General features: G+C 34.9%; 1 protein-coding gene and 2 non-coding genes across 4 annotated transcripts in view; 2 read left to right on the top strand and 1 right to left on the bottom strand.

The window, feature by feature from the left end:
• The window catches only part of LOC138711687 (uncharacterized), a 1,209,687-nt gene that overhangs the window by 291,476 nt on the left and 899,717 nt on the right, over positions 1 to 18,494 (top strand). For both annotated transcript variants that reach the window (XM_069842817.1, XM_069842816.1), the window contains exon 3: positions 15,199 to 15,228. The gene's annotated coding sequence lies outside the window, so the exon portion shown is untranslated. The remainder of the gene's footprint in view (positions 1 to 15,198; positions 15,229 to 18,494) is intronic.
• On the bottom strand, positions 816 to 887 carry TRNAS-GGA (transfer RNA serine (anticodon GGA)). Its single transcript has one exon. It is a non-coding gene; the product is annotated as a tRNA-Ser (tRNA).
• TRNAS-GGA (transfer RNA serine (anticodon GGA)) lies at positions 1,193 to 1,264 on the top strand. The gene has a single exon. It is a non-coding gene; the product is annotated as a tRNA-Ser (tRNA).

Here is an 18,494-nt window from a genome sequence, read left to right as displayed (position 1 = left end):
CCTGCAAAGGTGAACACCAGTGTTTGGTATTGCATGTATTGTATTGTATTTATTAACATTCCATGGTATTCATACATTGCTTCACAGCTAGAATATGGAACAAGTCAAAAAACTTAATACTACTATAAAGTCTTAATTTATAGTCACAGTCTAGATGAAATATATATTTACAATATAGTCTACTAGTACAACACAAGTTTTAGTATCAATTTCATGAAGTGTTATTGAATATCATGAATTCACCTACAGAATAGAAGGCGTGAGAAATTAGGTACTTCTTTAATTTGGCCCTAAATAACCTTATGTTTTGAGTTTCATTTTTTATATCGATAGGGAGGCTATTAAACATTTTTACTGCCATATAACGCACTCCTTTTTGATAGCACGATAGACTTGCCGATGGAGTATGAAAGTCATTTTTTGACGTGTATTTATGCTATGAACTGTTGAATTAGTTACAAAGTTTTCACGATTACATACGAGGAAGATTATTAATGAAAAGATATACTGACAAGCCATGGGCATTATTTGTAGTTTTTTTTAAATAGTCCTACATGATTCGGCACCTGCTATTATTCTAATTACTCTTTTTTGTAATAGAAATATATTGTTACTATCTGTGGAATTTCCCCAGAATATTATTCCAAAACTCATTACCGAGTGGAAGTATGCAAAGTATATTGTTTTTAACGTATTCATGTTTACTATTTTTTGCATAGATCTAATAGCAAAACAAGCTGAATTTAGTTTGAGGGTAATTTCTTTAACATAATTTTTCCAGATGATGAGAGAGAGATGGAACGGAGAAAAATTCTCTCCGGCGCCGGGATTTGAACCCGGGTTTTCAGCTCTCCGTGCCGATGCTTTAACCACTAAGCCACGCCGGATACAATCCCGACACCGTTGAGAATCGTCTCAGATTAAGCTCCATCTCTTGGGTTCCCTCTAGTGGCCGCCCTCTGCACTACGTCATAGATGTCTTTGCGTAATAAATCACTTCGTGATTTAAAGACGGCGCCCATACCGTCGGACCCCGGCCAACCAGTCACTCATCTGAGTGCACCTCTACACATGTATGGACTTCGGTCCTGCGTGCATAGACATCTATGACGTAGTGCAGAGGGCGGCCACTAGAGGGAACCCAAGAGATGGAGCTTAATCTGAGACGATTCTCAACGGTGTCGGGATTGTATCCGGCGTGGCTTAGTGGTTAAAGCATCGGCACGGAGAGCTGAAAACCCGGGTTCAAATCCCGGCGCCGGAGAGAATTTTTCTCCGTTCCATCTCTCTCTCATCATCTGAGAAAGCAGAATATCTGCATGGAAACATCATATGTACTTCGGTACATCAAAATAAATATAATTTTTCCAATTTAACACATTACCGGTTTTTAAGCCAAGATATTTGATTGTTGTTGTTTCTAATAGGGATCTATTGTTAATTATTTGAATAGATATAAAGGTATTAATACACCTCTAAGTTTGGACCCTTTATGTATAATGCATACATTTTATATTTCCACGGTCACGGATGTAGAACGGTCGCGGCAATGCACAGCGCAGCTGCGAGCGTGGAAAGATAAAATGAAGGCCTGTATATAGGCCTGATATAAGTTAAGGCAAGTACTATGTATTTTTATGCTGGCTTTGGAGACTTGACACACGAAGGCGACATTAGTTGTCTAACCTGTCCACCATTTAAACATCGTTTTATTAAAGATAAGCATTTTTCTTTTATTACATTTATAGTATAATATTATGTAAACCTGTTCCTTTGCGGTTTATCTCGCGTGTTCTTGACTCATATCCTAGCACTTAGTGCAAGCCACGCGCGTGTGGGCGGCTACAATGTGCAATTCCGCTTCCGCTAACGTGGAAAGATGAAATTTAATGTATGCACTGTACAGGTTTGTACGTATATAATGCCACGGTTGAACCTTACACCACCACCACTGTTGAAAACATACAGAGGTGAGCCTGCCTGGAGAGAAATAAAAAATAGGTTGCAGCCGCTAAATTATCTTCAAGGAACGACCACTCATATAAATTGAGGGAAAAAAGACAGAGGACGGACACTGGAAAGTTTTCTTTTCTCAGTCGTACTATCAGGGACTGGAATGCTTTACCTGCAGACTTACTAAAGGCTTTACCAACAACCAAAAATGTATTTAAAAATACGTTTAAGGACTTTACTAATAGACGGCAGTATATTATACACACTACTTAAAGGGAGTAATTGATATTTTGTTATTTGAAGTATTGTATCAGTGAAGAAGTATGTTGTGTCAGTGAAGTGTGTTGTGTAAGTGAAGTGTGAAGTGTGTTGTGTCAGTGAAGTGTGTTTCTGTCAGTGTAGCTCTATAGTTTATAGTGGCAGTGCAAAGTATTTGAACAGTGAAATGTTTTTGAAGTGTTGGTGAAATCAGGATAGAATCAGTGAAAAGTGTCGTAGTTCCAGTGCAGTGAGTGAGTTGACAGCGAAATGAGTGTAGTGCTGAAAGATACTTGTGCAGATATGAACATATCATACTCGTGGGTTTTAGTTCGAACTTAGGTTTAAGATAAAAATTAGATTTGTGCGAGATCGTGCGTATTTGCTTGTTTTCCGCACAGAACCAATACGCGATAAGTGTGAAATACCACATTCAGTATTCCCAACGTAACACACATAACAATTTCCCTCTTCTTACCGCTTAAGCGCGACATTCATTTTACTGCTTTAGGCTTTTAACATATTATTTTTAGAGACGTTTAACATAGTAATAATTATAAATTGGAAACTTACCACTGAAATTGCACCTAAATTGCAATGTTAATTATTGTTTTTAAATATTTGCAAAAATTAAGTAAAGTCTACTGCTCCACGAAAGCTATTGTATTCCTGATAGAGGTAACATTAAGGAAGCCGTGAAAAAATCAACAAGACTCCAGATGCCGATGTTATTACTGCAATATGTTATATAAATAATATTGTTAAAATATTAAAATGAAAAATAAATCATTACGTAACATTCCCGTTTGTTTTAAGTTCGCATTTATAGACTGGGGGGGGGGGAAACACAGATGTATATCACGGCCTGCTGGAGTATAGATAATTTTGTTTTCTAAAGTTGCAGTCATTAAACAGAAACCAAGATGGAAATTTCATTGCAACTAATTAGAAATTCGTCTTTCAGGTATGTAATAAACGATCTTCGCACAAAATAATGTACGATACACGAGCGGTATGTTTGTTTTCATGTTCTCAGAAATTAGATACCTCAACTACGTTTCGCTTTTTCAATCTTTTCCTCAAACATGAAAACGTCAACATACCGCTCTTGTAACGCATATTACTATTACATTAAATGTTATCTTAAGTGATCGTGCTTCATTTAGTTTAGGATGTTCCTTGTTATTATTATTATTATTATTATTATTATTATTATTATTATTATTATTAACTATTGTTAGTATTAATTATTAGTATTATTATTAATTATATTTTTTATTAATTGTGTTTATTATTGTCATTATTGAGTGTAATTAGTTACCACTGCGAGCGGGTATATGCCCATTGCAGTGGAAATAAATACATACTGCTGGCAGTGCCAAAAATAAAACATTTCCTAGAACTCACTCATGAGTTGTTCATGAACTCAGATGTCTAAGGTCGACAACATTAAGATCTAAACTTCTTCACCTGATGATGTGAATCCGCTTTGCATCCATTGCCATCCCATCTGGGGACGAGCAATTTAAGAGAGCGTCTTGAACTGGGTTACTATCTCGTTTCCATGGCGTGTTCATTATCCTCGGATTGTCATCTACTTCGGAGGTGCCAGCAATCAAGTACCGGGTGTACAATTTCTCTGACATTCTGTGCAGTACGTGAGAAAACTCTTCCTATTGGAGCGTAGGTGTAAGTTAGATGCGTTTACTTTCTCACGATATAAAGTATAAAGAGAAATATTTACGTGCGAGGACGATCATCTTGGCCATGGGTGGGCAACTCGTGCTCTCAAAGTGTGAACACAACCTCAGTGCAGGTAGAACGGACTCTGTACTGACTGTTATATGCGGTTTTTGCAAGACTCAAGTTTGCTCGCATCTGCAGTAAGTGGCGGCTCGTTTTAAGTGAAAAACAATATTAATCCACTGATCATTTTCCTTTGGTGATGAGTCGAAAGAGAAAGATTTTTCTATTAAACATCAGTTGGTAGAGCGTTGGTACGTTTAACCAAAGGTCCCGGGTTCGATACCCGGCCCTGGAAGAATTTTTCCCTCCAAATTATTCATCCTTCTAGAACTCAATGTGTCATCAATACTTCAGAGCCCAGCTTATTTATTTAAATATACAGAATAAAGAATATAATTACAAAACAAACAAGAGAAATAGAAATAAAATAATACAAGCAATATAAAAAGAAGATACAGTAGTATTAACAAAATTTGAGACCGAATGAGTAGCGCTCGTGCTCGGTCGCAGTTCAGATATAATATTGAAATAAAAAGAATAATAATAATAAAAATAAATAAGTAAAATAAAGTAGTAACTAAAATATAATTACAGCGGCAATGGAATTATATAATATAACATTAATACTAGAGAAGAATAATATCGCACGTGAAAAGTAGGGCTAATATATATATTTCAAAATTATAGAATACAAATATAATATAGGTTGATTAATTCATACACATAGGCTATAAATTTATTTAATCAAATTGAAGATATTAACACGTTTCTGATTTTCTTGTTATATGTTAGTAGGTTACAGGTTAGAAGTTCTGGGTGTAATTTAGTTAAAGCTTTGTACAACCGAGGGCCAAATTTAATGCTATGCTTTAGACCAGCATACTGGACTATACTGGACTATATCTCCAGATATCAGTTAAACTGAAAGGAACACGTCTCAAGAATGGCACTTGGTCGATCTTTGAAAAAATGGCAAGAAAATCGCTTTTTCAGGTCATAACAGTTCTTCTGGGACTAGTACTTGACAGGATGATGATGATGATGATGATGATGATATCTTACATTTTCATCTATGTCGCCGTGCATCATTGTGTTTTTTGATTCAGAATGTTGTTATGTGGTTTTCGTCTTTCGTGCATTCTCTTTACTTCGCAGTACTCTGATTGCTCTGAAAAAATAAGTTAATTGTACTTTTCGTAACCATGGTTACGTTTCATTCATGCGAAGTGAATTGAAATAATTTACAAAGACGCTGTTTTTTGTTCCTCCAAGCGCATCTATACGTGTGATAAAAAGGGAGTAGTAATTAAAGGAACCAAGATGTTGCCGCTGCAGGCAGTGACGTAAGAATTAAGCGAAGTGAATTCTGTTACGAATTAAAAATAGCTCGGCCGAGCAATTCTCAGACAAGGAAGGGAAGAGAGCGGGGATTCTTCCTCCGCCCTACAAGTATACGCCTTTATTCGGGTAACCGTTTTACTAAGAAGAATTTCTCCCGTTTTCCAGACATCAAAACTCATCTATTATGGGAGTCTTAAAAAGTTTTTTAACATAAAGAATACTGTTTACTCGCACGTAAATTTCAAACTTCTCTCCCCTGCTATTCTTTTTGTGTAAAAAAGAATATCTTCGAACTTTAAATGCGAGTTTATAGGCAAGACAAAAGTTTCTCCATCTCTTTTATTTATTATAATCAGAGTAATTTAGACTGAAATCTGCAGTTGCAGTAATGAAACGGTCTTCTCTGTGGCTTCGTTTCTGTAACTGGAAAAGGCTTCCTACAGGATAATTGCAGAAAGTGTGTGATGTTGACATACAGATCTCAGTTGCTTCGTTAAAATACTTTATCTAATATATAAAAGTGAATGTGGGTATGTATGTGTGTATGTTCTCTATACAAATCTACATGCTTTGCCCTATATGTGCCAACGTTTGCACATTTAACCTTCATAACCGGGAGAAGAACATAGGCTACATTAAAATTGTTAAAATGGACGTTAAATTAATTAAAGAAGTAAAAAACGAAAATAAATTACGATCAAGCCAGATGGTCTATGGCGAGTCCTTGGCATCAAACCCCTCTGATTTGATTACCAGGTTGGATTTTTCCGAGGTTTTCCCCAACCAAAAGGCAATTGCCGGGTAATATTATGGCGAATCATCGGATCTCATCTCATCTCACTACATCTCGCCGAAATATTGTAAAAAATTGCACAAAATTGTAAAAATAGTAGAAAATTACTAAATTGTAAAACTATAAAAAAAATTGTAATTGTATTATTGTAAAATATTAGACTTGTTCCACATCTTAAAACTTCATTGCTCATGTAACATCTATGGAATAAAATAACTGAATAAATGAATAAAATGGAATCTTCTATAGTCAATTGTTCTTTATTATTGTCTGTTGTATTCAATATCGACTTTCACGAGGCCATGGAAATTATTATAACACGAAATTAAATAACATTTTTGATACATCATGAAGGCTAAAACTAGATAATTCATGCAATAAGTATCTTTACGCAGTTGTAGATAATGAGGAGACTGTGTTTTATCCAACTGAATTCTCGAATTCTTTGAAACCACAAGGATTGCTACTATATAATTTAATACTTAATATTGAATCACCAATAGTACTATTGCGAAATATTCATCCGCCAAAATTATGCACTGGAACAAGAATTGGTGTGAAAAAAACTCATTCAAAACGTAAGAAAAGATAACATTAACTGGCAAAACGAACGGAAAAGATGTTTTTATCCCACGCATTCCTATGACACCTTTTAACATGCTTTTCGAATTTAAGTAACAGCAATTTCAGTACGACTAGCATTTGTAATGGCCATATTAAAATTAAGCTCAAGGACAGTCGCTCGAAGTTGCAGACATTAATTTAAAAACTCCGTGTTTTCACATTGTCAACTTATATTTTATACAAAGAAGTACGAAAAAAAAAATTTGACACACATAAAAAGCTATTCGATGATAATTTTGTCATATTGCTAATGTAGTATGTGAATGTACGTTAGGCGACTAAAATAATACTGTATTAATTCTAAAATATACAATATGTCTTTCAAAATATTGTTGTTCATGTCCGAAAATATGTTACTGCGAAATTCTAACTGTATAATCACGTTTCATTTTCTTAATTAATAACAGTGTATATCTCCAATAAATGATTTCTTAGCATCGCCACAGATACACTTGATTGTACTCGTCACTATCTCTGTCACTAGAAAGTTATTGAAATTTATATTTTCCCGCCATTCATAAAATATTTTGATATGATACCTCTTGAACAAAAGGAGAGATCTATAAATGTAACTTGATTAATATATTTCAGTATTATTTGTATTTATCCTGGTAATAATGAACAGTTTGACTCGTAGACATTTCGTTTTTCAGCATTAACTTCCCATGTTTGTACGAGAAGATTCGAAGAGAACGGCAGTTACGTAGACTTTCGGCTCCCCCCTACTACCATTAATGCACAACACAATGTCAATACGGCGGTTGCTGTCGTCTGCGATACAACGAACTTTTCTGTTGATTTTCGAGTTTGGCATTTTTTCCGGTTATTATATGCTTATTTAAGTTGTGTTAACTCTCGCTAGTGGTTTTATATTTTATTTTATCCGTCTTAGTATTTATTTTATTATTGTAAATATTTGTGTTTTATCACTATTATTATTATTATTATTATTATTATTATTATTTTTATTATTATTATTATTATTATTTATAACATCAGCATTATTTTTTGAACCCTGTAAAATTTATGTAGACTACTGGACTGTACCCGAGTACGAGCATTATGCTCATTTCGGGTATCTATTCATATGTATTCAATTCAAATGTAAATTGTAAATAAATTTGAAATTTAAATTTAAAATTGAAAATTTGAAACGTTGCCAATGCGTTATGCGTTGTGGAAATAACAATCTCTTAATTTCTAAAAAAAAACGGTATACATCTCTCAGAATATTAGTCTTTATGTTGAAAAGTGACTTATTGCGAGTTTATATTGTATCTGTATTCTGTATATAAAATAAGAATTAATATAATATGTTCTGAATTTGTGAGATATAGTTTCTCAAGTCACATTAAAAAAATAGCGTACAGCGGTCAACGGGTAAAAAATTTTCCAATATAAATTAAATTATATATCTACGTATATATTGATTCTTTGGTACGACCGATAGAGAGAGAAATTTTGGCTCTCGATGACACCCCAACGGGTTCAGGCTGGGCAGAAGGAAATTCCCTGTTTATCATCAGCTATCTCTGAAATTCAATGAAAGCACACACACAAATGAAATTACGTGAAATACACAGCTTCAGATCAATGTACAGATCTTATAATTATTTTGTCTCTGCCTCTGTGCAACGTCACATTTGCGGGGGAGGAAAGGAGATGGCAGAAACGCTGTAATGCTTTTTAATACGTTGACACCCATGACTAAGATAGACATTTGAAATTTAAGTCACTGGCCGACAGAGATAAAATGTAAGACCTGTAGGACATTGGTACAATGCTAAGTGGCTCTATAAGGATCGAAGGTTGTGTTTTTGTTTTGCTAAGCTTCAAGACAACGCCAATTCATTTAACGTTTGTGTGACTATATATGTTCGTTTGGTTTTACTTCAATTATAGTTAAATTTTTTATTATTTTATTTGTGTTTCTGGTGATGTGGAAGACAAGGACTGTTGGCTTTAACTACACCAGAATAAATAAATAAACACACACAGTAAGATGCAAATTAATCCGAACTACGTAATTACTTATGCAAAAACACTCAAACGGGATAAAAAAAGGATCTAAGACATACCTCAGTAATCTATGTGGCCTCCCTTGTTCCTAATAACAGCTCTGAGACGATTTGGCATGGATTCCACTAATTTCCCACAAATATTCTTCATTTCTTCATCGCAAAACCATACACCTATGAGGGCAGAAATCATCTTCTCCTTTGTAGAACAATCCATTTTTTGCATTCTTCTTTTGCAAATTGACCACAAGTTCTCAATGGGGTTGATGTCGGGTGAGTTGCCTGGCCAGGGGAGTACCTGAATATTCTTCTTCTTGAAGAATTCTGTAGTTTTTCGAGACGTATGGCATGGTGCCAGGTCTTGTTGGAACACACCTCTGCCATCCGGAAATGATTTTTGCAGCTGGGGTACGATTCTGGTTTCCAATAAGTGAATATATTTGTCAGAATTCATCATTCCCTTGATAGGTGTTAATGCTCCAGGCCCTTGATGTGTAAAACAACCCCAAAACATTATTTTAGGGGGGTATTTGGGTGCTTGTTGGAGATGAGCTGCTGTTACTTTTTCGGATCCTTTCCGTACCTAAGAAACACGGTGGCCGAGGACCTCGAAATGAGACTCATCGGAAGAAAGTACATTCTTCCAGTCATTCACTGTCCAGTGTTGATGTAATTGTGCCCACATTAAGCGTTTTTTGCACATAATAGGGATTAGCAGTTGCTTCTTAATAGGCTTACGAGCCCTTCGTCCAGCTTCCAAAAGCCTACGCCGCACAGTTGTGACGTGAATATTCGCCCCAGTGGTAGCCATTAACTCGCGGGTTAAGTCGACAGCAGTTAGTCTAGATTTAATTCACTTTTCCTGACAATTATACGATCATATGCAGGTGAAGTCTTCCTTTTCCGGCCACAGTTTCCTTTTTTCTGGGGTGTGATGGATCCAGTCTCCCTGTATCGTTTTATGATCGAATTAACAGTAGCCAAACCGATGTGTCATTCTGCAGCAATTTGCATCTGTGTCATAGAAGAATGCTCTGCTATTGTTTTCGTGGAGTTGTATCCATTTGTGAAGACGACAGAATGTACACAGGATTGCACTATTAAGTCTTAAACACAACTGAAATGCTTATAAGTACAAAACGACAGGCAAAAAGTCACATATTATAAAAAAAATACTAACGACAGACCTTCAACAATGGAATTACACGTACTACAGATGTCAATTAAAGCGGTATGACCAGATGTGAGGCCAACAATGACAGAAAATGTAAAAATATTTCGTGTTCGGATTAATTTGCACGCTACTGTATATATGTATGCAGTATATATATGTATATATATACATACATACATACAAGTTAAAATACATTTGAAGGTAAGGCACGTGATGAAATGTTTTGTTTCGTAGCCTGATCTGCAGTTAATCTTTTTAAATTCAGTTAATCCTTTCAGGCATTTGGCTAAGAAGTTCATTAATTCACGTAGAGCTTATTCAAGACAATTCATTTTGGTTGTCTATAGTTCAGTTTCTGAGATTTCTTACAAGTCTAACAACCAGTTCAATTTAAAGAAGCAGCAAAAAGGACAACCTGGGCAACGTCGGGTGCATACAGCTAGTTATTAATAAGAATATACTGCATAAATCTAATTTGTAACTTTTCATTATTTATAAAATCCATACATAACTTTTCAAATTTAATGTTAAAACTATTGGAATTAACAAGATTAGGATATTGTTATATAATCTTGGGCCCAAATTATTAGTTAGATTAAATATTGTAGCAGCGTTGCATTTTAATAATAATAATAATAATAATAATAATAATAATAATAATGATTTATTTTAGCTGGCAGATTTAAGGCCGTAAGGCCTTCTCTTCCACTCAACCAGCAAAAAGAGTATATGCATATGCACGAACTTACAAAGAATTCAACAATTTGATTTAGATGAGAGTTACATGTATACAAGAGTTATTCACGAATTAAACAACAAAATACTATGAAATATTAGTCAAACACTGAAATAAACTGTGTAGCAGAATTAAGCTAAAATACATAGAATGTTGTTAATATATTTCAAATAATATTAGATAATAGAAAGAGATTATTATGAGACAATTTTGAAAGTACAGCACAACAGGATGATGTCTAAAAGAAAGAAGTAACGATGTAGTCAGTGATAGTTTAAATCAGTATGATTGGAGTGAAATGCTAATAAGGTTATCCTTTAAGCTGTTCTTAAAGGTGTTTATTGTCTTGCAGCCGCTAATACTTTGTGACAGGGAATTCCATTGACGCGAGGTGGATATTGTAAAAGATGATGAATAACAAGATGTTCTAAGAAGAGGTATACTTAGCGTGCCACAGATAAGTGAACTGGTATTTACGTCGTGGTTAGAGTATAGATAAGAGAAACGAGACGAAAGGTAATTTGATGTTAAGATGTACAGAATTCGAAAGAGTAGAGACAAAGAATGTAAAGTTCTGCGTTCTTTAAGTCGGAGCCACGAAAGACATGCGAAGGACGGTGATATGTGGTCATATCGTCGGATGTTGCACACGTATCTGACGCACATATTCTGAGCTCGCTGTAACTTGGTTCAAAAAACTTAAAGAATTCATACCTTTTGTTTCGTAACTATGAGAATACAATTCAAAATTATTTCGAATTTTAACATGAAATTTGTTCATACAATATAATAAATTTGTCTTACTTTAAGAACATTAAAGTCTAAAAACAATTTTTGAGGTGGAAAAACAATATGTTTATGAAGATATGTTTTAATTATTTTCTTCCCTAATAAATAAAGTGGATTAAAATTCGTTTTAGATAAGCTAATAATTGAAATCTAACGGCTTCGAAGTTGGATGTTAAATGTTATGTTTTATTTAACGACGCTGGCATTTGCAGAGGTTATATCAGCGTCGCCGGATGTGCCGGAATTTTGTCCCGCAGGAGATCTTTTACATGCCAGTAAATCTACTGACATGAGCCTGTCGCATTCAAGCACACTTGAATACCATCGACCTGGCCCTGGATCGAACCCGCAACCTTGGGCATAGAAGGCCAGCGTCGAAGCTGGATACTTGGTTCTAATTAAGTACATTGCTAGCAACATAAAATATGGCGGCATGAGATAGCTACTCTGCCTGCCATCATCAAGATTACAACGTGTTCATAATTCTTGTGTTCGCTTCGTCTGCGATGTCCGTCGCGCTGACCACATTACCCCATCCTTCCAAACTCTAAACTGGCTACGGCTTAACGAACGTAGAAATTTTCATTCTCTTGTTCTCCTTTTCCAAGTCCTTCACACCTCTACACCTACCTACCTTGCCTCCCGTTTCAGTTACCTGTCACCATATCATAATCTCTTCACACGCACGCAAAATAGCCGCATACTAGCCATACCAACACACAAGACATCATCGTATTCATCATCATACTCAATCTCGCTCTCGCGCTTGTGGAATACCCTACCCAGTGACATCAGAGACTGTCGGAATTTAGTAGTGTTCAAAAGCAAGCTTATTAAGCATTTTCTTACTGCGTAGAGTAGGTTTAATTTTTACTTAGTTAATAAAAAACATTTCTCTCTTTTTAATTTTTACAATGAACTGTCTAGACTTTATTAGTCAGTTAATCTTTTAGTACTTTGATTTTTATTGTATTTGTAAATTCAATATTAATTGTAATTATAATTGTAATTGTATTCTTAATATTGTAGTTGTTATACTCTGGTAGAGGGGAAGAGAAGGCCTGATGGCCTTATGTCTACCAGGTTAAATAAATAAATAAATAAATAAATAAATAAATAAATAAATAAATAAAATAAATTCACTTCAAAATTGAAGTCCCCAATTAAAAAAAAAAAAGAATAATGCCCAAAGAATCAAATTCTTCATTTAAATATTCTCAAATACACATCGACAAGCCAATGCAAAAGGAAAACATCTCAAAATTTAAAGTTTTGAGAAAACTGGATTTTTAAGTTTCACGTTACTTTGAAAACTCCAAAGATTATTGCAATTACTCCAAATCCCGTTAATGTTGTGTCATAATAAACCTTGGTATACTAGACGTCTCAAGTTACAGCGAAATTATTTGGAATTTTCACAGCAACACGAAACATTAAAATGCAGTTTCCTCCAAAAAATTTAAATTTCAGTTGTTTCGTGCACTAGTAAGCCTGACAGCTTCGATGGTGTAGTGGATTTAAATAGTTTTGAGCATGCGTAGCTATGTCTCAGTAGTTATTGTACAGGGACATCATTTAGTTTTACTTCAATTTTTATTGTACCTGAGTTTTTGAATGTACTTCACTCCCATCCCTTCTACTAATGAAGTTCACCGTCCTCCACACAGTCATATACAGTCATAGTAGCCTTACGGTCATAATAAACAGTACGTCCCAAAAATATGTTCGATTTTTCCAGTGACGAAAGAATTTTCAATATTGCATCATTTTCCATTTGCCTACGTCGCATCCCGGTTTCCTACACCTGCTTCTATTCGCCTCTCTGTAAATGCTAGTGGCTGGGCTGTCTTAGCTCTTTTCTGAGAACATTAATTTCTGTTAGGAATTGGACGTCTACGTAATATTATACCCAAACAATTGTTTAAAATAACTTAAATAGAAGGGCGTCGGTAAGTAATTAACTGTCACGTGATTTCCTCTCTTTCTACGACGCTGCGACGTAACCACTTGGACGGACAGTAGATAGCATGTCTGAGTAATTTTATCTTTTAGGATGGGGCAGAAGTGAAGATTTAATTTACAGTACGTAAGGTTTCTTTTATAGAGCAGGTACAGAATTATTTCAACATGAGTTACTGATACGAAGTACGAACCTGATAATTGGGATTAGGTACAATAGTCTATAGTGCGATAATATGTACATTAGAACTGAAGCGTGTAATGAAATGAACGGCCACTATTTTCAAAAATGTGTTTAAATATCCATTTTATGATTATTTTTCAATTTATCTTCATTCTCTATAGTGTATGCTAATGTGCTGTAGACAGTATAATATACACTGCATAATGAATACGTCCGCATGGAAAGCTCAGTTCGTGAGTAAAAACACTCATTGTTAATACTGTACTGTATTTTTATTAAACAAAAACCTAATGAAAATGATCAAACTCAAAATCGTGATATTTCCTAGTTTACGTAAATGGATGAACTACTTTTCTTCCCTCCTATACCTAGTAAAGTGCTTGGTTTGTATATTACGGCAGTATCATCGAACTGCAGTCATGGAAGGGGGAAGAAAACGGTGTTTCCGGTTCTTAATCGTTGATCCAAAGGTATAGCCAGGTTAATATTAGAAATGCTAGTGAAAATAAAATGATGTCCTTGTAGTAGTAATCTGTGATTACATTGGTGTAAGTTGTATTCGTGCTGATCAAATGTCTGCAGTAGGCCCTTCTTGTATGTCAAGTGTAATGTAGACGCTGCTAATTTTTTCCATACGAAGTTGACATTTTCTATGCTTATGCAATACAAGATAATTCAAGCGATTTGAAGGAATTACTTAATTGTGGAAAATTCACTATTGACGATTGTGGTGACAATTCCACACTCACGTTTTTCCAGCCAATCACTAGCCTTATTGATGCCCAATTGACCAATGACAAACTACGAGGATCGTTCCGAAAGTAATGCCCTCTACAAGATGCGGCAGAGGAATCAGACTATTTCCAAATGGAAGTATCTCAGTAGTTATGTCTATTAGAACAAATCGATTACTGCCAAAAAAGAAGCTGACTATGTATACCATTTTGTTGACATACATTTAGATTGTCTTGAGAATTATGTCCTTCATATGGTGGCTCTCTCTCTCTAAGCACTCTTCAAGCCTTCCCTGAAGTTGCGTGTCGATCTTTCCAACATTTCGCCATCAATGTTGGCGATTTCCTGGGCAATGACAATCTTCAGATCATCAGTTGTTTGGGGTCTGTTTACGTACACTTTGGACAAGTTTAATGGAAAATGTTATATAAACTGACCTGATTTTTCGTTGGTCAAAGTAGGTCACATTAGTTGCGTACTTGAAATAAAATGTGTCGGCACAATGATTGATGACATTAAAAGGGCAAATAACATTTTGTTAATGATTGATTACAGACATATGCCTGCACTTCTCAGAGGAGAGAATGGTGTTAGTTTTGTCCTTCGTTTTTATATTTATATTCAGGGGTTTATAAAATGTTCCTCAATAAGATTGGGAAACACTTAAAAAATTAAATTACTAGATAGTTGCAAATAAAATTGTGACATCAACAGATTCATGTATATTTTCAAGTTATATAGGCCTATGATTACCTAGCAGAATTTTCAAACTAAATGACCATCTTTGCAAATAAAGTATTTGTTTTCCCTGCAGTGTAATTTCAGAATGGGTCTTACTAACCTACGTATCTGTTTATATACCTACTAACTGTTTTCCTTATTTTTCAGATCGACGTGACGTCCCATCCTACCTGCAAGGTGAGTACAAATGAAGCTCTTGACTTTCAGAATATTAATATGAGTTGAGAGAAAATTATTCTGGCTACAATCTGTTACTTGTAGATTGTAAATGTTTGAAAAAAAAATAATTGTATTGACCTTAGGCAATCTCAGCATGCTTTCAAGATTTCTCTTCTTGGCTGCTTGTGCCAGAATTCTCGTCAGCTTCTGTAGTTCCTGCAGTTCCTAAATATCAGAGGCTTAGTACTACAATGTGTGCAAGATCGCACGGTCATGATCACACCTGTCTGGCTTAATTGCGATAACTATACTAGTCTTTTACGGAATATAACAAACAATAAAGAAAAACTAAGTAAAGGAAGTCTTGATACCGAAATGTAACTTGACAATGTTCACAAATACATAAAAAGAAGTATTATAACATATTATTTGCATTATACTAGTAAAAATGTAATAGTAATATGCGTTACAAGAGCGGTATGTTGACGTTTTCATGTTCGAGGAAAAGATTGAAAAAGCGAAACGTAGTTGAGCTTTTTTAATTTCCGAGAACATGAAAACAAACATACCGCTCGTGTATCGTACATTATTTTGTGCGAAGCTCGTTTATTACATACCTGAAAGAGGAATTTCTAATTAGTTGCAATGAAATCTCCATCTTGGTTTTTGTTCAATGACGGCAACTTTGGAAAACAAATATATCTATCTTCAACATGTTCCTACAAAATGTTTTCTGTGTTTACTATAATGCAGCAGGCCGTGATATAAGTCTGTCTTTTTTTCCCCCCAGTCTATGTTGAGTCTGGAATCTTGTTGATTTTTTTTCACGGCTTCCTTAATGTTACTTGCATCACGAATGCAGTAACTTTTGTGGTGTTGTAGAGTTTACTTAATTTTTGCAAATATTTAAAAACAATAATTAAGATTGCAATTTAGGTGATATTGTAGTGGTAATTTTCCAATTTATTTATTATTACTATGTTAAACGTCTCTAAAAATAATATGTTAAAAGCCTAAAGCAGTAAAATGAATATGACGCTTAAGCGGTAAGAATAGGGAAATTGTTATGTGTGTTAGGTTGGGAATACTGAATGTGGTATTTCACACTTACCGCGTATTGGTTGTGTGCGGAAAGCAAGCAAATACGCACGATCTCGCAAAAAATTATTTATTGCTACTTACCTAGTCTGTAAGGCAGCTAGCTAGAGAATATTTTCTGCGTAAACGTTATAATATTATTACGTTTGTTGAACAACAATAGTTATTTACCATACAATTTCGTAAAGTTTCTCTTTTTGGGACGAGTGTAAAGTTTGTGAAAATAGAGAAACTCGAGTTTCACAGACAAACGACAATGTTTTTTCTACGATAGCACAAATGTACACTAAATAAATATTTTAAGTTCGAAAAGTTGTAAGATTGCAATGTCATGGCCGTCTATTGGCCTACTCAGAACCATTAATAAATAGGTAACCATGGAGTGGCATACTGTTTTATTAATGTTCAGGATTTCATGGCCGTCTAAATCAGCTATATAATCAACAAAGCGGTTAGAAACAGTTGAAACATAAATCTTGTTACAATGAATGCTACATTGCAATTCAGAATAATAAGGGCTAAAATCTACATATGGATGTTAAATTTGTTATTTTTTTTATTCTATTACACGTAATATTACTGAAAGATGGAGGTAATGCATTAATTTCTTACTGAATGAAGTTTGTACATGAAATACTACATCTTCTTTGGCAATTCGTAAAATGAATAGCAGTGTCCAAAGTGATTACTTATTTTTTACGCACCAGTGTTTTAAAGATTCAATTTGGGCACTGATAACAGTGGGTGAAATGCACCTTTACACATTATCGTAGAAAAATAATAACGTTCTTGGAAAAGTGTTTTCCAAAATGGCACACATTTCTTACAGTTTTTTTCTATTATTTTGTTTTTCATTATATAGGTAGAGAATTGCTGTAAAATCACATATTTAAACTTTATTTGGACGATTCTAAATAATTGGGTCTACATTTTACAGCATTTTTCTGTATTGATCATGGTAAGCACAAATCAGTTTTAATATTTTTCTATGACTGACTGTCGGAATATATGCTTTTACCCAGATTTCCGTAGTTTTGATAGTAACTCTTTCTGAAATCTCTGCAACAGAATGTTTTTTGATTTGAAGTCATATTTTCACCCATTACATCATGATAGGTAATTGTAATGGATTCAGACTCTCCTACATTCCGAATACAGGGCAGAAGGTCAGATTTCTAGTCCTAATTAGAGACATTGTTCTGATTTTAATACCCTGAACATAAGAATGTATTTCCATAAATTAGATTAATTATATGGTACACAAGACTTTTGTGGTTATGCCGTTTGTTCTTATAAATTGAGGTTTCTGTGGCACTTGAAGATGAAATAACAGAGGACCAAAAATATGCAGTCTTTTAACATGTATTTCTTTTTACATTTTCTTGGTATCCTGTTCAGATTAAACCACTGGAGAACGTTCTCTCGCTGGAAAATCTGAATCACCAAATTTTGTAAAAATTTCAGAATTTGGTGCTCTTGGGGCATCTCTAAATATTAAGGTAGAGAAAAAAATATTTTGCACTGTTCCTTTCATATCACCCTACAACAGGCATCCTCAACTGACCTTGGCGCTAGTTTCGTGCAGCGTCTCGCCTGCTGTGTAGCGATGTCTGCGCAAGCGCACGGCCACAGTTCCTTCTCTGTAGTACACAGTGGCGGACCAGAAATGTCAGAAGAAGGGATGTCTGATAGGCCATCCACGCCACTGAATTTGTTATTATGGGAAGAGTAATTTCTATTTGCTGAAAAGTCCGGAGTGCCCACGTGTTTGGTTTGTGGTAAAGTTCTGAATAACAGGAGTAATTTCAACCTACAACGATATTATTCGTCCTATCACTCAAATGATTATGAAAAATATAAGGGAGAAGAAAGAACCACTCTCATCCAAAAATTACTTATAACTAGTGTGTGTTATATTAATAGTAATAATACTTACTTACATACTTACTTACTTACAAATGGCTTTTAAGGAACCCGAAGGTTCATTGCCGCCCTCACATAAGCCCGCCATCGGTCCCTATCCTGTGCAAGATTAAGCCAGTCTCTATCATCATACCCCACCTCCCTCAAATCCATTTTAATATTATCCTCCCATCTACGTCTCGGCCTCCCTAAAGGTCTTTTTCCCTCCGGTCTCCCAACTAACACTCTATATGCATTTCTGGATTCGCCCATACGTGCTACAT

This window comes from Periplaneta americana, chromosome 13 (genome assembly GCF_040183065.1).
Source record: "Periplaneta americana isolate PAMFEO1 chromosome 13, P.americana_PAMFEO1_priV1, whole genome shotgun sequence".
NCBI lineage: Eukaryota > Metazoa > Arthropoda > Insecta > Blattodea > Blattidae > Periplaneta > Periplaneta americana.
This window is presented reverse-complemented; position numbering and strand designations above follow the sequence as displayed.